The sequence below is a fragment of the Helianthus annuus genome, chromosome 15, assembly GCF_002127325.2.
Source record: "Helianthus annuus cultivar XRQ/B chromosome 15, HanXRQr2.0-SUNRISE, whole genome shotgun sequence".
NCBI lineage: Eukaryota > Viridiplantae > Streptophyta > Magnoliopsida > Asterales > Asteraceae > Helianthus > Helianthus annuus.
Window position 1 is genome coordinate 53,044,390 of NC_035447.2, and position 21,969 is coordinate 53,066,358.

The window sequence follows — 21,969 nt, forward strand, 5'->3', positions numbered from 1 at the left end:
TAACCGCAAAGGACGTGCGGTTACTAGAGAGCTATGACGATGAACACGAAAACCCAACAAAAAAGGGATCGTCATCTCGTGACTAGATGCTGAACATAGAGCTTGAGCAAAGCACTTACAAGCATCAACTACTTTTGATCCCAATCTCAGAGATTGATCCAAAAGTTTCTTTTCTTCTTCATGCACCAATTCAACAATTGGTTTGAAGACAAGACCACCTCTCAGAGGTTGAAAGTCTGTGCACACCTTCAAACCACCATCTCAGAGGTTGGTTCGAAGTTTGTGCAGCATTACTAACAAGGTCTCCAAGAGACCTTCGGTACAACAACAGGTGGCAAGCCACCTGGTGACATAAATCAGCTGAGAATTTCGCATCAGACGAAATTCCTTCACCGATACGGAAGAGGCGTCAGATGACCCTTCCAGACCTCCAGCTTGATTTACATACAAAAAAGACCACACATGGTCTAGGATCTTCTCCAGACTCCAAACTACCTTCCAAACACCATAGTCCAGTACTCCTCCCACATACAACTTGTATGTGGCAGCAACACTAGACTGGGGGGACTTGAAGGGGTATGGTCCCAGATCTCGCGTCAGCATCGACCGCGAGTGACCATTACCCTTATCAAAACCCCCACTAGCTAGCAACCTGCTTGTGCCCATGCGAGTACGCGTCGGCACAAAGGTTGAATCCAATCTATCTAGTAACGAAGGAGGACTTACATGGAACATAAGAACGGTAGAGTGATGCGACATAGCATCACATCTGGTGTATGAAAACGGAAGTATTCACAGCGATGCGGCCTCGCACCGCATCCAGTGAACACTTCTATCAATACAAGAAAGCCTTACCTTGGGCATAGAAGGAGATGAACATAACGATGCGGCTGGCACCACACCATATGGGCATTTTCGTCACGACAAGGGATGCAGGCAAATAGTCTCCGCAGACGACGATGCGGCTAGCACCGCATCTCGCGTATTCCTTGATCGCAAGTAGGAGACGCGGTAACTTCAGACGTTACCGCATGTAGCGATGCGGCTTGCACCGCGTCCTATGCACTCAACAAGTGGGACTGACACCACAGTGCAAGTGGCACCAATGGCAGTTACCTGTCAGAGCTACGTAAGCAATGGACTGACGTGGCGTAACCTCCACAACCGACAAGCCTGACACACCTGCAAAGGTGCAGCACGTCGTTAGTCCATCCATCATCATCCTCCTTCACTCCTCGGCTATAAATACCAACCCCAAACCAGGTTTGATGCATCTCTTCACAACTCTCTCACTACTACTATCTTACTTTGCTTCTTAAGCAAACTACTGATTCTCACGCCGGAGAGTGGTAACAAGGAGCACCCCCCACCACATCCTCCTTGTTACGAGTCACGGCTTGTTTCCTTGTGCAGGAGATCAACCACCGGTGATCCAGCCAGCGATCCACGAGAGGAAGGGATTAACCCTTCTTGACGAGACCAGTGTGTTAACCCTGCCCGGTTAACCATTGTTTCATCACATTCTATTTGTTTGCTCTCTTGTGTTTGTTTAACGTACCAAGTAACGACATAAATGGACACAAAAACTTCATTATCTACAGCAACAAGAAAACATGTATGTGTTAGAAGATCGACTTTGTTTATTTGTTTGGTGAAAATTAAATAAAATAAACACCAACAAAACTCTGTTTGCGTCCCTATCATTCGTCCATATCGTGTCTATAAAACAAAGCAACTGTTGGTTGTGAGCACAATGGTTTAAGGTCTAAATTTTTGAAGATTCAACTATTACAGAATCCGGATGTCACTTTGAGACCATATACATCGTCAGGTAAATGAATCATGCCTTTGTATCATCACATGTCTCTATATCACTCCGGCGGTTGGGAGGACCGTGCACTATCCCCCCCTACAATTGGTGTAGATCTGAATACTATTTGAAACCAGGCCTTCAATTTTAATCAAAGATTTTTGAACTTAATCAAACAATGGATTTAAAAAAAAAAAAAAAAAAAAAAAAAACTCTTCGATTAAAACTGAATGTCTGGTTTCCAACAAATACTTCATGGTCTTCATGATCTGGATCATAAACGTTCTCCGAATTATAATGGGGTAAACGTTGAATATTTTTTCAACCGGTTACATCCACTTGTTAGATTTTTCTTCAACTTGTATTTTGGGTTTATCCACTTAGTTGGTCGGAAAAAAAGACTCAACTAAAGTGGTTGGTATTGTCACTGAATATTTAAGAAGGAGAAAGACTAGATATATAAGAAAAGATGAGTGGACAAAGATAGTTGTAGGGATGTGTGGCCATAAACACAACATTCTCTCAACAACTTTACAAAACAAAACCATTTATTATAGATTACATGGTTGATATATGATGTTGTGTGACCATGACCCTATGTTTTAATTGACAAAGACAGCTTCTATTCAAAGGGGATGCATCATGGACACAACTCATGTCTTGTTTACAACATACAACTCTTGTTGCATAGAGTACAAATTAAAGTAGAATATGTGGTTGCCTTAAAAAGGTATCCAGTCGAGCAATTTTATTCAACGTATACAAATTCGATGTGCGGGAATAGTGGTTTTCACCTATTGGGTGAAATGGGTGGTGGTGGCCATCTATTGGCTCACATGGGCGGCAAATAAAATAGTGTCAGGCAGCTGCCTGACACTCTTCTATTGGCCCAACAAATTTACGATTTTATCCCGCTTTAAATTTACGATTTTACCATGAGTTCAAAATTATGATTTTATCCCCCACTTAAAAATAAATTTACACTTTTGCTCCCAGCTAAAAATTCCAAATTTGCCATCGGTTCAAATTTAGGATTTTGCCCCGTTTAAATTTACAGTTTTGCCATTAGGTTTTTTTTCTCACAGCCAAGTTACGATTTTGCCCTCAACTTAAATTTACATTTTCTCCATCGTTTTTGTTTGTTTTCCTAGCTAAATTACAATTTTGCCCCCAAGGAAAATTACAGTCATGCCGGCAGCTGCCTGCGACTCACTATTGGTCCATTTAATTTACGATTTTATCCCTGAATGAAAAATATAATTTCGCCCTTAGTTAAAAATTACGCTTTCCGATCGTTTTAGTTTTTTTAGCAAAACTAAAAAAGTTTTTTTTTAATTGGTTGACTCCGTTTAATTTTTTTCGGTGTCAAGGAGCTACCAAACACTTGCTCATTAGTACTGAAAATTACGGTTTTGTCTTGAGCCGAAAATTACGGTCTTATCATCGTTTAAGTTTTTTTCCTAGCAAAATTATCGTAGTGTTTTTTTTAATTGATTGAGAATTATTCGGCCATCGCCCCGCAATGCGGGCGGGGCAACTACTAGTTAAAAACAAATATGAGAGATCTTGTGGGCAAATAGACAATATCGTTTGGTATGAGTGGTTGAATATGTTACATTTACCGTGGGCATATAACCCTTGTATGATAAAAACTTGAGTAAACTTCCGTTTTGTTCTATGTGGTTTGATCGTTTTAATGGTTTTGCTCCAATCCTTTAAAAATAATCATTTTACTCCCTAATCTATTTAACTTATCTTCATTTCACTCCCCACCTTAAACGACGTTCATTTACACTGCTAAATCTTGGTTACGTGCCCCTCACATGAGGGGCATTTCAGACTTTTCCAATCCAAACTTTTTATCCTCTTGATTAATTCCTTAAATATACGTATGTATATGTATCATATTTTATCTCTCTCAACTCACACCCCTCAAATCTATCCATCTCTTCAAAGCATCAGAACACCATCGCCAACCACCACCTGGACACATCACGTTGACCACCACCGCACACCAGCTACCACTACCGCCATCTCTGATCGTCTCTATCGCCACCCTTCGATCAGTTACCACCACAATTTCCGGTTCTGAATTGATTCGATGAGAGAAATGAGGAGAAAAAATGAATACATCTTGTGATTTGCTGATAACACGCGTACACGAAAGGAGGGTTTTTGTTAAAAGTACTGACTTGACTTTATATATCTTTATATATTTGGTCAATTCCATTTTCTTTTAATTTCTTTTCTCTATATTTCGCTTAATTATATTTTTGTTTGGTTTTACATGTCATTTGCATTGAGCTGGATTTGCATTGGGCTTACATCAAGTAATATTGGGTTCTATATCAAGTGGGCTTAGGAGCTAAATGGGCTTAGGAGCTGCATGGAAAAGGAGGTCCAGTCCACTACGGATGTTCGCTTGTTCAGTTAGAAGTCCAGATCTATTTAAAGACTTGTGAAGATATTTCCACACCTAACTCAATCATTTGTGTGGTTATCTTTCACTCGTTGTTCTCTTTGTTCTCTTAGGCGATTAGGGTTTTGTTTCAGTGAATCTCTTTGATTCATTTTTTGAGTTGTTATTCCCTTGTTGTTGTCTAAGCAGATTATCATATTGATAATCTGCAAAGTGAGGATTATATTGTGAGTGATTGTTTGAGTTCATCTTGTTCAGTTGTATAGATTTTATCTGGGTTAATAAAACTTGGTTTGGGTAGATCTGTCTCTGGTTTACCATTTTTCACATGGTATCAGAGCTTTCATAAGCTCTTGGGTGTTTCGTTATTCCGCTGTGAGTTCTTGAGTTGGATCTGTTCAGATCTAAGTGGATCTGACTTGGATCGGTGTTTCTTGTCTCCGATCTAGTGGTTTTCCGGTTGTATTCTTCTCCGATCATTTCTTGGAGTGTGTGCCTGGTGAAGATATTTGGGGATCTTGAAGATCTTGAAGATTCAAAACCCTAATCGAGGGTTTGTGACGTTCTTGGTGCTGATCTGTAGATTCACGTTGGTCTTTGTAACCCTAGAAGGTTACAAAGCAAACTGACTGAATCTTTATTGCTGATTGTCTTCTAATCAGTTCTTGTAGCCCTAAGTGAAGGCTGCAAGACTGATTCTCAAGGTTTTCGCACCCTCGGTGAGATCGTTCTTTATTCCTCTTTTTTATTTTCTGTCTTGCATTTTAGGCATCTTGATTACCGGACTAGTTGGGCCGGTTTGTTGTTTTGGGACACAGACAGGGTACAGTCTGTTGCATTTGTGTGTTGTTGCTGTTGTTTGACTGATTGGTGTTATCTTGTTCTTGATTGTGTATATTTCTGCTTTGTCTGTTGGTTCTGTGAGTCTAGCATACAGCTCCTGTGCAAAGGCCTGGGTAGGCACCTTGAGTGACGATCCTACTATCTGGTCCCTGGCACAGCTTTGCAGTGTAGGATTTATTTGTTGTGTCTTTCTTGCTTATTTGTTTCTTGATCATCTGATATTTTCTCATGGCTGATTTGATGAATCTGTTTGGTGAAACTTTGGTTAGTAAGTTGGAACCTGATAATCCTTTGTATTTGCATGCTAGTGACTCTACTACTCTAACTGTGATTGGTATTAAACTTAAAGGTACTGAGAATTACACTGTGTGGGCAAATGCTATGATTTTAGCATTGAGAGTCAAGAACAAGGTTGGATTTATTGATGGAACTTTTGAAAAACCTGTGGATAATCCTGTTCTTGAAACTCAATGGGAACGGTGTAATTCTGTAGTACTTACATGGATTCTGAATTCAGTTTCAGAAGAATTGTATTTGGGACATGTTTATTCCAAGTCTGCAGCAGAGGTTTGGAAAGAACTTAGGGATACATATGATAAAATTGATGGGTCAGTTGTGTTTGATCTATATCAAAAAATTAATTCATTCAAGCAAAATAGTTTAACTGTGGCTGAGTATTATCACAAGTTAAATATAATGTGGAAACAATTAGATCAAATATTGCAAATACCTGTCTGTACATGCAATGCTTCAACTCAGTTTAATAGTTTTAATCATTTAATCAAGTTGATGCAGTTTTTGATGGGTCTTGACAATGTATATCATACTGTTAGGACTAACTTGCTTATTAGGGAACCTCTCCCTAGTCTGCAAGATGCTTTTTCTATTGTGTCCAGAGAAGAGTCTCATAGGAATTCAAATGTGTCTGCGACTAATGATAGGTCTGTTGGGTTGTTTGCTAAAGCTAATTCTGTTGTTGATAATAAAAAGAAGAATATTAAATCTTCTAATCAGAATTTAAAATGTACAAATTGTAATAAGAATGGGCATACAATAGAGAAATGTTTTGAGTTGATAGGATATCCCTCTTGGATGAAACCTCCAAGAGGGAATCAAAGTAAAAAGAGTAGTTCAAATAACAATGCATGTGTTGATGATTCTAGTGTGCCTGTTACTTCTTTGACTTCTGATCAGTTGACTAAGTTGCTTAGTTTAATTAAGGACAGGGCACCTGAAACCTCTCAAAGCTGCATTGTTTCAGGTGGGTTTATGTGTTCTAATGTGTTTAGTAGTCCAGTTTATTCTTTTGGCTATGATGTGGGGAAGGGATCAGGTTGGATTATTGACTCAGGGGCTAATAATCATATGGTAAAATCTGAAACTAATTTAAGCAATTATATTGATGTTTCTGAGATAAAAATACAAGTGAAACATCCTAATGGTACAAAGGCCTATGTAACCAAGATAGGTTCTTTTAAACTTGCTGAAGGTGTGGTTTTACATGATGTATTTGTTGTTCCTGAGTATAGTGTTAATCTGATTTCTGTACATAAGTTGGCTAGAGATAATAAATTGTTTATTGGATTTGATGAACATAAGTGTTATATACAGGATTTGTTAACCAAGAAAATCCTGGTGATTGGTAGTCAGCTTGAAGGACTATATTTCTGTGGTAATACTGTTGTGTCTAATGTGTCTAAGTATGATGCTTCTTTGTATAAATTGTGGCATGCTAGGCTTGGGCATCCTGCTGATCAAGCCATGAGAATGTTTAAGGATACTTTAAACATTCATTCAAGGCCTGATCATGGACCTTGTGATGTGTGTCATAGGGCCAAGCAGCACCGGGAGCCTTTTCCATTAAGTGAACATAAAAGTACTCAGTTGGGAGAACTTGTTCACTTGGATGTATGGGGTCCTTACAAGGTTGCTAGCAGAGATGGTCATAAGTATTTTCTGACCATTGTAGATGACTATTCCAGGGCGGTTTGGGTGTATCTTATGAAGAACAAAACTGAAGTTTTTGAAAACATTAAAGGATTTGTTAACATTGTCAAAACTCAGTTTCATAAAGCTGTTAAGTGTTTTAGGTCTGATAATGGTTCTGAATTTGTAAATAATCACATGAAAGTATTTTGTAATGAACATGGGATTGTCCATCAGACTTCCTGTGCTTATACTCCTCAACAAAATGGAATTGTTGAGAGAAAGCACAGGCACTTATTGAATGTTACTAGAGCTTTGTTATTTGAAAGTAACTTGCCTGTAAGGTTTTGGCATGAATGTGTGTTAACTTCTGCTTATCTTATTAATAGGACACCCTCATCTGTGCTTGCTGGAAAAACCCCATATGAGCTTGTATACAAATTCAAACCCTTCTTAGATCACTTGAAAGTGTTTGGTTGCATGTGTTTTTGTACAGTTTTAAATGAATATGATAAATTGAATAGTAGGGTAGAAAAATGTGTCTTTATTGGGTATTCATTGGATAAAAAGGGATATAAATTGTTTAGTCTTGATTCAAGGACTATAGTTTTTTCAAGAGACGTGAAATTCTATGAGTCTGTTTTTCCTTTCAAAGAACAATCAATTTTTAAAAGTTATGACTCTAATCCCATTAAAGACATTAATACTCTTAATTTTTTTGACTTGTATGAAAACACTGAGCATAATCATTTTCAATCTGTGGATGATCCCGATGATGAAAGAAGGGTTAGAGGTGAGGCTGATGTGAGAACACAGGAGGCTCAGCAGTCGGTGAATCTTGATAACCCTACTGTCATGGCTGATGAACAGCAGACTAGTGAGGTTCAAGGTTCACCTGACATGGCAGACCCGGTGAGTATCACAGATGAAGCGCAGTTACCTTCTGAGGGAGACACAGAATGCTCAGCATCTCCGGTGGTTCCTAGAAGGTCCACAAGAGTGTCAAACTTTCCAAAGAAATTGAATGATTTTGTTGTTGATAGTAAAGTCAAATATGGCATTGAAAAGGTTGTAAATTTTGCTAAGCTTACTTGTGAAAATAAATGCTTTGCCTCTAGTCTTTCTAAAACAATTGAACCTAAACATTATAATGAGGCTATTAAAGATCCTAATTGGGTTTCTGCAATGAATGATGAAATTCAAGCTTTGCATAGAAACCATACTTGGGATGTGGTTGATAGACCTAAGAATAGGAATATTGTTGGGTGCAAATGGATTTATAAAATAAAATATAAGGCATCTGGTGAGATAGAAAGATATAAAGCTAGGCTTGTTGCTAAAGGGTTTAGTCAAAAAGAGGGTATTGATTATGAGGAGACCTTTTCTCCTGTAGTCAAGCTTGTTACTGTTCGATGCATAGTTGCTTTAGCTGTTCAAAATAACTGGAATTTGTATCAATTAGATGTTAATAATGCGTTTTTATATGGTGACCTGAATGAGGATGTTTATATGTTTTTACCTGAAGGATATGAAGACAGTGATAAATCTAAAGTATGTAAGTTGAATAAGTCTTTATATGGGCTAAAACAGGCCCCTCGTATGTGGAATGAAAAACTTGTGGGTGTTTTGCTTAGTTCTGGGTTTGTTCAAAGCAAATGTGATACATCCTTATTTGTTAAAAATACTGATAATGTATTTGTTGTGCTTTTAGTTTATGTTGATGATATAGTAGTTACTGGTAACTCTATGTCTGAAATTGAAAAAGTAAAACAAAGCCTAAAAACTCAGTTTATGATTAAAGATCTAGGGCTGTTACAATATTTTTTAGGTATAGAGGTTTTAACTTGTGATGAAGGGTTATGTCTGTCACAACGGAAGTATTGTACTGACCTTTTGACTGAATATGGAATGCTTGGATGCAAACCTGTAAGTGTTCCAATTGATCAAAGTCATGTTGTCAATGCTTTACTTGAAAATAACTCTGGTCCTTTACAAAATATAACTGGGTATCAACAGTTAGTAGGAAAACTTATATACCTTTCTCACACTAGGCCAGATATTTCATATACTGTTCATATTTTGAGTCAATTCATGCATAGTCCTACTGAAGGACATCTAAAACTTGCTTTCCATTTATTGAGATATCTAAAGTCTGCTCCTGGAAAAGGGTTAATATTTCGTAAGAGCAGATCTTTTAACTTGACTGTTTTTGCTGATTCTGACTGGGCCAAGTGCTTGGTGTCCAGGAAATCTGTTACTGGGTTTTGTGTGTTTCTTGGTAATTCTTTAGTATCTTGGAAAAGTAAGAAGCAGACAACTGTGTCAAGATCTTCAGCTGAAGCTGAATACAGGTCTATGTGTGCGGCTGCGTGTGAGTCTATTTGGTTAAAAAATTTGCTTAGTGAGTTAGAGGTCAATGTAGAAGTTCCTATTAAACTGTTCTGTGATAATACTGCTGCTATTTCTATAGCAGCAAACCCAGTTTTTCATGATCGGACCAAACATTTTGAATTAGATCTATTTTTTCTAAGAGACTTGATTTCTAAAGGAACTGTAAAGTGTGTTGGTATAAAATCTGAAATGCAAATAGCTGATGTCTTTACAAAAGGGGTTTTGGTTAAAGATCATCAGAGTTTGTGTGAAAAATTACAGTTGTATGACATGTTTAGATAATGGAATTGTGGGGGGGGGGGTGTTAAAAGTACTGACTTGACTTTATATATCTTTATATATTTGGTCAATTCCATTTTCTTTTAATTTCTTTTCTCTATATTTCGCTTAATTATATTTTTGTTTGGTTTTACATGTCATTTGCATTGAGCTGGATTTGCATTGGGCTTACATCAAGTAATATTGGGTTCTATATCAAGTGGGCTTAGGAGCTAAATGGGCTTAGGAGCTGCATGGAAAAGGAGGTCCAGTCCACTACGGATGTTCGCTTGTTCAGTTAGAAGTCCAGATCTATTTAAAGACTTGTGAAGATATTTCCACACCTAACTCAATCATTTGTGTGGTTATCTTTCACTCGTTGTTCTCTTTGTTCTCTTAGGCGATTAGGGTTTTGTTTCAGTGAATCTCTTTGATTCATTTTTTGAGTTGTTATTCCCTTGTTGTTGTCTAAGCAGATTATCATATTGATAATCTGCAAAGTGAGGATTATATTGTGAGTGATTGTTTGAGTTCATCTTGTTCAGTTGTATAGATTTTATCTGGGTTAATAAAACTTGGTTTGGGTAGATCTGTCTCTGGTTTACCATTTTTCACAGTTTTTCTGGATATGGTTTCATGGATTTCTTGTTCAGATCTATAAACGAAAGGAGGGTTTCACTTTTGGTGGGTTCTGATTTGGGGTTATGTTTGTTTGTTTTTCAATTTGTCTCATCCATCACTAAACACCACCACCCACCCCCTCACCACCAACAGCCACCGCCTCACCAACCACCTACCACCACTACACTGCCCGACCGCCACCATCCAGCCATCACCACCATCCAGCCATCACCACCATCTCAACCCTTAAAACCAAACATCCAATGGTGACCCTGACATCTCTTACACTCTACATAGAGAAACAAACCAAGAGAGGGGTTGGGGGTAACAGAAGAAAACAACCTCTTTTGTTTTTAGTTTTTGTTTCTTGTTTGTTTAATCAATTTCATAACCGATCTATTTCACACCCTTTTCTTGAAATCAAACATCTTTGATTCTTGAAAAAAAAAACCACCATGGAGATCAGAATCCCTATCTGGGTTCTTTGAAAGTTTGAATCTTTTTGATCTTATTATTCAGATTTGTGAGAATCGTTAACAAGAATGTTGGATTTGAATACAACTGAGTGTGCATCTTCTTCTGATGGTCTTGAAGATGAAGAGACTCATTCACAAATTACCCATCAATTTGATTCTGATGGTTTGGAATCTGACAAGTGGTGGTGGTTTGGCAGTGTAATAGTGGCAGGTGGTTTGTGAGGCGGTGGGGGTTGGTGGTGAGGGGGTGGTGGCAGTGAGGTGGTGGGTGGTAGTTTATTTTGATGGAGAAGAGAGGGTATGTATGTAGAAAGAGAGAAGAGAAATGAGAGAGAGTGTGTTTGTAGAGAGAGAGTAAAGACTATACTATATATGTGTACACACACACATATATATAATATACACATCTACTTGTAAAAAAAAATCATGGCGAACGGCGCTCCGTGGGGTGTAGTTCTCGCGGTTCTTACAACTCGAGGTGGTTTTCATTCTAGCGGCTCCCTATATATATATATATATATATATTAATACTTTACATTTAAATACAAATTACCAAAATACCCTTATTTTATACTTAAAATTACCAAAATACCCTTTCAGTTAACATACAATATGGATGGAGTTAAGTCCGTGGAGTAAACTGATGACAAAATCGAAACATCTAGGAGGAAAATGGCTATTTTTAAAGGATTTGGGCAAAACCATTAAAATGATCAAACCACAGGAAGGAAATAGAAGTTGACTCCAAAAACATTGTAAAGAAAAATTATATTATTTGGTATGAGTGGTTGAATATAAGTAGTAAACTAATATAAAAAAAATCAAAAGTAAATAAAAACATAAAAAGTAAATGAATTAAAGGTCATAGAATAAGAAACCCGTTAAAAAAATTCACTGTTTTAGAAGTTGAAGTTCTATAGGTTGGGAAACTCTTAATGATAAATAAATGTATGACTTTAAATGAGAAGTTAATAAATTAGTTTAATTCTTTTTCAATAAATGTTGAAAGAAAAAGTATAATACAAAGAAATTGGTACATTAACCAAAACAAATGAAATCCTTGTAGAAGGATTTATCTTTAGGATAGATTAAAAGTAAATGTTCTTTATTGGGCCTAAAAGTATGAATTTATGCTAGGACATTTGGATGGGGTTAAGGATCTCCCATTAGAGATAGTGTTATGAGAACGGTGTTGCATGTGAGTGTGTTAGTTTTAATAACTTACGATCTATCATCTATGTTATCATCCATGTGGCATTATCAAATGAACAATATTCAAAGGGTAAGGGTCATACCATTTTCACCCTAACTTTTATCAAGTGCATCATCTTGACGTCACTATTTAAATTTTAGACTAAACAACATATTTTGAACGACTCAGTTTTTTATATTTATACTAGTCTAACTAAACAATAAAAAATTTATACTTTAATACGTAAATAATTTATTACAGGTACATTCAAATATTAACATAAATCATAGAAAGTACGTGAAATAACGAAAATACATGATAACCATAAAAATTTCACAAGTCATTGAAGATCTCTTATATACAACATAGTTTAAGAACCCCACGAACTTCGCGGGTTGGTAAAAGAATATATTTTCATTATCACTATTGATATAATATTATGATTTTATACACGTTAGTTTTAAAAGCTACAGTTTGTAGTCTAATGAAGTCGAATACCCGGGTGACATATTCACTCCACTTTATATACCAACATTTATTGCTTTATTTGTAGGGTGTCATCTTTGTCTAAATTATATCATCTTCCTCTATCTCTTGCACTAACATATGGATGAATTTTTTTTCATCTCTCATATGCTACCTCTTTCAAGTGTGCCATTGGCTCCTTCACACCCTCAGTTTACGGTCATGTTCCTTATGCAGCAAATCAATTCGATTCCAATCACCATATTGGTCTTGGTATAACTAATCTTACACACCCAAAATAAACACAACCATAATAAAACTCATATAACATTTTTTTAACTTTAGATCCATATTAGAAAGTAAACATCCTTATCTTGCTACTCAGTTTCTAAATGAGAGTAATCGAATGACAAAAGAAGTTGGCTTTAACATTGGAGCGGATATAGTATTCAGATCATAACAATTTGAACCAAAGTTTAGCTATTCTAATTCCAAACATACAATGCTCAACCATTCTTTTCTTCGTGCAAACACAATCGTTTTCCATTAGTTTGCTTTAATAGACTTGTAACCAACATTATGTACTTCAGTAAATTGTAATAACCTTTTTTAATTATGCGTGGCAATATGGTGTGGGTAGACATGTTAAGAACAAAAGGGCACTTTCAACACTGGTCTAAGACTTCTTTTTTATTTTAAAATTAGTTGACGTATTAATATTCCTACAAAAAAATTGCTAAAAATAAAATAGAAGAAAATACCACCCCGTATGCTTGCTATCTCCTGTAGTCTTATTCCATGATCCAAGCATTGCTTGTATCCAAGGCAATTGAATAAGGACCAGTCCACGATACTTGACTGAATGCAATGGTAAAATGTGAAAAATGTAATATCATCATCTCTCATCTCTCATGCATCAAGAATTTAGTTTTACCGAAATGGTTAATCTTATACCACCATGATATTAAATGTATGTGCGCAAACTTGACTTTAACTCAATGGATGAAGCAATTAGATTTTTTCATCACTTTCGGTTGTAATGTTCTCCGGATCCTTAAAGGCGAAATTATCGTATCTTGGATTCTGCTCTGGCTTCTCATCACTTTCAGTGTAATCTTCTGGGGATCATTAAAGACGAAATTATCATCTTTTTATTTCATTTCTTCTGACCTCGTAATTTCAAATGCTTTCTGGGCTTCAGAACCAGCTAAAAAGAAGTGAAAGTTCACGTCTCATTGTTTCTTAACCCTCTACATTATTTACAAACCGACTTGCCTTCCATATAGTGAGAAGATATCTCATCTCAAAGATTGAGAATACCACAAACTTAAAAAAGGAAGTAGGAGCGAAAGCATCAAACAGTGACTCTGCAAGCCAAACATAGTATTATTCAATTTAAAAAAATGAAATGATCTTGCCAATAAACAAAAAAAAAAAAATAAACAAAAAAAAAAATGTTGGAAAACATTCTCAACTAAAGTAAAAACTTACCGGCTAATATTCTTACAGTCAAATGTAGAAGGCTAAGATAGGCATCCATGTACGCCTGTTGTCCAATCAGCCAAATTGATACTTTTGCAGCCCCCCTGAATGATAACCATTGTATTGTGCGACTTGCCAACCCAGGCTCGATCACGTACCACTGAGATATCATACCATAACCATAAATTATAAAACAATACGGCACTACACAATTGTATTCAACACCTGAATATCTAACTTATAACAGAAACGTTATTTCGTCAATTCAATAGCAGTTCGCCTTGCTTCATACCTCAATTCCAATCCTTTCAGCAATCTACAATACGATACCTATTTTCCTCGTTTTTGGTACCGGTTCCGAACCGGTATATTCACTTCGGGCGTAAGAAAATTGACTTGAAGAAAGATGTGTGACTAAACTTTATAGAACAGAAACCATGACATAGTTACATAGCATAGTGCGTATCTCCAAGTTCCCGTTTTATAACATCATATCCAACATCTACCATTTTTTTAATTAGTGTTGCTGTAACTGGTTGTTTGACCTTAAATCATCATATAGTAATAAAAAAGATCTCCTACCCGTGACACAATAATCAGTTAACCACCATTAAACTTAAAACCCACAGCCAAAAACCCCTAGTTTGACATGACTATACATTCAAAACTGAAATCTGATTTAATTTTTCAAAGTCAAATACAAAATCAATCCATTTACGTTAAACTAATGATTGTGACATGTAATCAATCCATTTACATAGCATGATTAAACCAAACTTCAGAAGACTTTTTAGCAGCCAATTAAACAGCCCAAATAACCAACTAACCCAATTCGTTAAACCCCAACACCTATTGAACCGAGCTTATTTGGGCCAGTGTTCGATTACATTTTGGAAACCTCAAAACCCAACTAACCCGACCCGATTAACACCCCTAGCATCAACCCAGTAAACATCTAGTATGTATATGGTGTGTGTGTGTATATATATAAAGAGAGAGAGAGAGAGAGAGAGAGAGAGAGAGAGAGAGAGAGAGAGTAAAAATATGAAAAGCTAAGGATGCTTACCACAATAATTATTAGCACCGAAAAGGGTAATCAACTGCCCTATGCTAATAATTTAGAGGTGAATAAACATGTTTGATCAATGTCCTATGGTTCCAACTGGTTTCTTAGTTATGCACACCTGAAAACATTACCATGTTTCTGCAGACTGGTTACCAATATGCCTATAATCAACCATAGAGAAAATGAAAGACTAATAAATCAGCATATTCATATAGTTTCTTATTTAATTATTTTATATGCTTTCTATGTTTCTTAAAGATGAAATTTTTGGTTAGATTCCAGTTGGGAGACTTACATCCCTTAGCTCAGTTTGGTAGGATGTGTAACTAATCTTACAAATGACACTCGTGAGATATAGTCTCTACAATTGTTATTTTTAGTCATCAGATACTTTTTTCCCTTAAAAGACTCATTTCAACCCTTAGCCCATTTGGTCGGAACTCATTTTGACAAATACCTTTTCTAAACGGCCTAAGTTGACTCAAACCCATTATGACCCGACACTCTGGTTCTTACGCTAGCTCACATGTTGTGGCCAACCACGTTACCACCCATGTCAAATAAACAATACATTGATTACTTCATAATCCGTATTTCTAAGGATATCCCAATTCAGTGTATCAGATTTTGTACTCCTGATATACATAAAACAATCTTCTAAAGCTTGGAGTAAAACCCCAAAGGGACATCTCTTAAGACAAATTGTCATACACTTAGTGTGCATTAACAAAAAAAAAAAAAAAAAAAAACCCTAGTTCTAAACATAAATCATATAATGAAGAACAAAACAATAGATTATGATACCGAAACTAAGGCATAGAAACCTGTCGCTAACCTGAACAAAGAAAACCGCAGAAGAAGCGCCCAAAACCACCGTAAGTGGCCACCGGAACACAAATAGACTACTGAATAAAAATAAGCGCCACATAAAACTCAACATCAAGATAATTCACGCGTCACACACAAGAGGGACAATGGGGCTGGGTGTTTTCAGCGGTGAATGTACGTATTGAAGACCAACAGATGCCGGTCACGAGAAACCTAGAAACGCAAATCGCTGATAAGTCCATTCAACATTTGTTATTATATAAAGCAAATTATTTTGATAAAAAGCATAGTTTAGAAGACAATCAAACAAACCTGAATGCAATTGACGGTGGTAAAGCGAGTAGCTTGTCGTTTTTAGGTTTGGCAGAGATCTGAAAGGATATCTAAAAATCTTGACGATTTGCCCCCTTTGCTTCATAAAATAACAAAATTAGTAGGTTTCAAAACGAAATTGGGGCGTCGAGTGAAATAACAGGAGTTAAATTGATTACCGGAAGCAAAATGTTATTGTTTAACCCGAATCCGTTTGAGCAAAAGCCATCAAATCTCGACCAATTAAAGAAATGGTTTGACCAAAAGCTTTCATATGGGACTCAACCTATGCAACAATAACACAATTAAATTCAGAGGCGCCTCTGAGAATTCACATACCTTGTTCGAGCTTGAAAAAATGTGCCCTTCCGTAATATTTTATTATTATTAAGAAAAATCAAATCAGTATTGGGCTCAATAAACCTAATGCCAAGTGCCATTCCGTAATATTTTTTTTAAATCACATGCCCCTCGAAATCACGGGCCTTGTGCGGAGGTCCTCCTCGCACACCATCAAAGCCGCCACTAATTAAATTTACCGAAAGGCAAAAAACTACACTTGAAGAAGACATAATGCTGGTAAATCAAGTTTAATTTAACTCACTGCAGCCTGATCAAGTTTAAATACATACACTACAACCATGACTAATTAGAATCTGATTCATTTTCAGGTACAGAAAAATGTGTGTTTCTTTTTTAGAGGTGAATAAACATGTTTGATCAATGCCCTATTCAGGTTCCAGCTGGTTTCTTAATGATACACTCCTGAAAACATTACCATGTCTCTGCAGACTGGTTACCAATAGGCCTATAATCAACCATAGAGAAAATGAAAGACTAACAAATCAACATATTCATATGGTTTCTTATTTAATTATTTTATATGCTTTCTTAGTTTCTTAAAGATGAATTTTTTGGTTAGATTCCAGTTGGGAGACTTACATCCCTTAGCTCAGTTCTGTAGGATGTGTAACTAATCTTACAAATGACACTCGTGAGATATAGTTTCTACAATTGTTATTTTTAGTCATCAGATACTTTTTTTCCCTTAAAAGACTCCTTTCAAACCCTTAGCCCATTTGGTCGGAACTCTTTTTGAACAATACATTTTCTAAACGGCCTAAGTTGACTCAAACCCGTTATGACCCGACACTCTGGTTCTTACGCTAGCTCACCTGTTGTGGCCAACCATGATACCACCCATGTCAAATAAACAATACATTGATTAATTCATAATCTGTATTTCTAAGGATATCCTAATTCAATGTATCAGATTTTGCACTATTGATATACATAGAACAATCTCCTAAAGCTTGGAGTAAAACCCCAAAGGCAAATCTCTTAAGATAAATTGTTAAATACTTAGTGTGCATTAACAAAACCCCCAAAAAAAACCCTAACTATGAACACAAATCATATAATGAAGAACAAAACAATAGATTATGATACTGACATTAAGGCATAGAAACCCGTCGCTCACCTAAACAAAGAAAACCGTAGAAGAAGGGCCCAAAACCACCGTAGGCGGCCACCGGAACACGAATAGAATACTGAAGAAAAATAAGCGTCACATAAAACTCAACATCAAGATAAGTCATGTGTCACACACAAGAGGGACAATGGGGCTGGGTGTTTTCAGCGGTGAATGTAAGTATTGAAGACCAACAGATGCCGGTCACGAGAAACCTAGAAATGCAAATCGCTGATAAGTCCTTTCAACATTTGTTATTATATAAAGCTAATTATTTTGATAAAAAGCATAGCTTAGAAGAAAATCAAACAAACCTGAATGCAATTGACGGTGGTAAAGCAGGTAGCTTGTCGTTCTTAGGTTTGGACGCGATCTGAAAGGATATCTAAAAATCGTACGATTTGCCCCCTTTGCTTCATAAAATAACTAAATTAGTAGGTTTCAAAACGAAATTGGGACGTCGAGTGAAATAACAGGAGTTAAATTGATTAGTGGAAGCAAAATGCTATTGTTTTACCCGGATCCGTTTGAGCACAAGCCATAAAATCTCGACCAACTAAAGAAATGGTTGAGTGGATAATCAAATCTGGTGCTTGGAATCGACACAAATCTGTGAATAAAGTAAGAAACAGTCCCTCGCCTCATCAGAGCATGTAGAATAGCTAAAATCTCTTTTTTAATATAAAAACCACGAAAAGAAATTACAGTAAAATGGATGTAAGATTAAATGGATGTAAGAGGTTGTAACTGAAAGGCGAAGTACAATAGAAAAACAATTAAAACAAAGAAAAACCTAATTCCGGGTACTTACTCTTTGCCTCTTGTTGACAGTTTCTGCTACATGATCATGATGAAACAATTGATGCTATAATAAATCTGCATCAAAATACAAAAACATTACTTCAATTTTTAACAAATATCATAACCTCATCCTTGAGCAAAAAAGCAAATCGGATTTAAAAACATGTAAACGCACACCTGGATCGCATAAAACCCTAAATTTTTAGATAAACCATCTTCAAAGGGATTCGACTATCTTCAAATTGTATTTCTGAAATCCAACAAAATTAAGATCGATGAGCAAAGAGATAGATAATTTTCAAAAAACATTATGACAAATCTGGTTGGTCACAATATAAAATAAGCAGTTTCATAACAAAAAACAACCTTTGAATGCCCTTCCAACTGACATTCATCCCAAACGTCCACATATTACGAATCCTAACCACGACTCAACACAAGAAAAACGGAATTCGTAATTCAAAATCTACCTATCCAGGGCCTGAATGATGCATTGTGACTCCCCTACAAAATTCAAAGGGAAAATTGTTGTCGGTGCGTATATAACTTGTTTTGCCTTGATATCTTTATCTCTGATAGATTTAATGATCTAAACATAAAGAAATACAAACTTCATAGAGCATTACAAAATATATACTAATTAGTTTAAGAGAAAACGATGGAAAACCGACGTCAGCAAGATTCAATAATTTCTTCAACTTGTTAACCATGCAAAGGACTTCAAATAACACTCGATTCACATGGTAAGTTTTCTCCAATTGGGCTATTATAATCAAAACAACATGAATAGTAATAAGAAACAATTAATCAACTGAACCCTAAGAATAAACCAAGAATGAGAAGTAACAAAAATTGCGAACAATGAATCATCATGGAATCGAGAAAAGCTTTTAATAAGAATATCTTGAACCCTAGATGTTAAAGCTCTGTGTATTAGATAGCTTCATAGCTTATACGAACATTCATTGAGATAACAAAAAACCCAAAATCAGCATTGATAGTTTGTTAAAAGATGGAGTCATACCTCTAATTGGGAGAAATCCACACAAAACAATCGGAGACAAAGAAGATTATCTAGAATATATGATGGATTCTTCTAAAACATTACTGATTGAAGAAGATTTTGAAATAACGAACTAGCAGAGAGAAATCCAATGAGTAAACTTTTTTTTATTGTAGATGATGCAAAACATTTAGGGTTTTCTATTAGAAATAAATTTCAAAAAGGAAACAGTTGCAAAATTTTGGAAATGTCGAACCGATTGGAGAGAGAGAAAGGAATGAAGAACATAATAAGGCGGTTTAACAAAATGGAGGAGAAGTGAGAAAAAGGATTTGCCGCCGGTTTCACAATTCTCTGTATTAGTAGCTATGCCACATCAAGGTCAAAAAGTCAACATTATTTTGCTTTAGTATAAGAGATAGATTTAAATATAGATACAAGTAAACAGTAGCGAAGTTTGAGATTTCCGACCGAGTGTGCGGAAGTCACCAGACCTAAAAATTTCTATAAAACCGGAGGATCGTAAACGCATATACCCAAAAATTTTTATACGAAAACTACATACTCTCCACCACAGAGCAAAACATTCGGGGGGGGGGGGTCGGCCGCCCCCTCCCGCCCCTTAAAAGCTTCACCCATTGAAGTAAACAACCTATAACAAGATATTTGAATTTAAGTTTAAATATTATAAATAGCAATTTATTTGTGATATAAATGTTATACTTAATTCTTGGGGAGCTTTTTTTTTTAAATTATTTTTTTTCTTTTAGTGCAAAAGTATTTGATGAATTAACTTTAATCCAAAACTATTTGAATTTTTACTTTTAACCCAAAACTTTTTATCTTTTACAATTTAACCTCACAACTTTTTTATTTCAACTTTGGTCCCTTATACTTTTCATCTTTCACATTTTATTTTTAATTTTACATTTTGTTCTAAATTTTGCGAGTTCAGCATGTGTAACGCTCCGCTTTTTCGTGACTTTCCTTAATTAGAAAGCTTGACTCGTATTTCTATTTTTGGAAGCTTGTTCCTCTTGTGATCATATTTCGTTTTATCGTTGTAAATCCGAGACTTTAATCGTAATGAAATCCATTGTTTTTATACAACTTATATCATATTTATTCGTGCATGCTTATACGTTTAACTTCGTTTTACATCTGATACCTTAGTCGTAAACGTGTGATAAATTTACTAATACGCATCATACATACACGACTTATACGCTTTTCACCCATGTTTTTACATCATTAAACACTTACATATATTTATTCACGATCTACACACTTATTTATATGTTTAGGTTACTTAAAACTAACTTATAACATGATAACATGCTTTTTACCCTAAAACATAACTTATATGAGAGTACAAGGGCCTTATTTATCGAAAATCAATGTTTGGGCACGGCAGGAGGCCGTCGCGCCCCGCAACGGCATGACCCCTCCCCGGTCGCGGGCCGCCATAGTCAACAATCTGTAGAAAGTTGAACACAGCTCGTGGATTGGGCAGAATTGTGTTTCCTTGTTGTGTTTTTCTCACCTAAACTCATTAATAACTCACTTAACTCAAAAACCTAAACCTCCACTATATAACCAACCTCTTCCACACTCTTTTACAACTTTACCAACCTCAAAAACACTCTCAAACACAACTAATTCTCATGTTATAATCAGAAAGTTCAAGACTTTCTAAGTGAGTTCTAGCTCACTTTTACTTCACTTTTCTACTCATTTTTTTTCTTCCTAACACTTGGATAACCTCTAGGAAGGTTTTCACAAGATTACTTTGGTAATTGATGTGTGTAAAATGCAACATATAAATTACATCAAATGAGGCATAAAACTAACCCTTTTTTAGTACTAATGTTGGAAAAAGTGTACTTTTGTCTTCCTTTTGTATTTTCAGAATTAAATGAGCTCAAATGAACAAAAGACGCAAAAATGCAGCCAAAACTAACAATAATACAAGAAAAGGAATAAACGTGGCATGCCCGACCCCTCGACAGCATCTTCCCAAGCAAAAAACAATAGAATAGAAGACTGGACACGCCCCGTGTTCAATGAGCACGGGGGCGTGCCTAAGTGTCTGCAGAAAAGACAAAGTTGTTGAAGCTTCTATCACCCAACACGGGGGCGTGTCCAGCGGACACGGGGCCATGGTCAACGCTAAGATTCGCATAATCCAAGCAAATCTTGATAGTACAGATACGCTTCTGCACACCGCACGCACTTCAAGTTTTTGGCGCCGTTGCCGGGGACACAAGGATTTTAAGAAAGTTAGAAATCAACAGCCTAATAGTTTTTTTTTCTATTTTTTTAGGATTTTTCATAAATTTTCAGCTTCTGCAGAACTCAGCACGGGTCATGCCCGCTGAACACGCCCCGTGCCCAATCTTTGGTACTGGCAATCCTGTTTTAAGTCAGACAGTAGCTGAACACGGGGCCGTGCCCAATCAACACGCCCCGTGCCCAAGTATCAGGTACTGAAAACAGAACCGTAAGATCCCGACGGTTGGTAATTTCTGACACAAACAAGAGCGATACTGATTTTTTTTTTACTATCGGCCCTCTTATGGTACGTGGTGTCAAATATGTGGTGGCA

At 36.3% G+C, this 21,969-nt stretch overlaps 1 long non-coding RNA gene across 11 annotated transcripts; it reads right to left on the reverse strand.

The window, feature by feature from the left end:
- Positions 1–13,073: 13,073 nt before the first annotated feature.
- On the reverse strand, positions 13,074–19,628 carry LOC110911631. 11 transcript variants are annotated; one of them, XR_004882044.1, is made up of 14 exons: positions 19,386–19,618; positions 19,033–19,124; positions 18,832–18,950; positions 18,539–18,611; positions 18,372–18,436; positions 18,078–18,170; positions 17,875–17,973; positions 17,570–17,775; positions 16,269–16,375; positions 16,090–16,189; positions 15,785–15,990; positions 14,950–15,087; positions 13,893–14,043; positions 13,097–13,768 (listed from the first exon to the last, which is right to left on the reverse strand). It is a non-coding gene; the product is annotated as an uncharacterized LOC110911631 (long non-coding RNA). The 11 variants fall into 11 exon arrangements; XR_002577191.2 differs by having other exon boundaries at positions 14,950–15,110; XR_002577193.2 differs by having other exon boundaries at positions 14,950–15,067; positions 19,386–19,616.
- Positions 19,629–21,969: the final 2,341 nt, after the last annotated feature.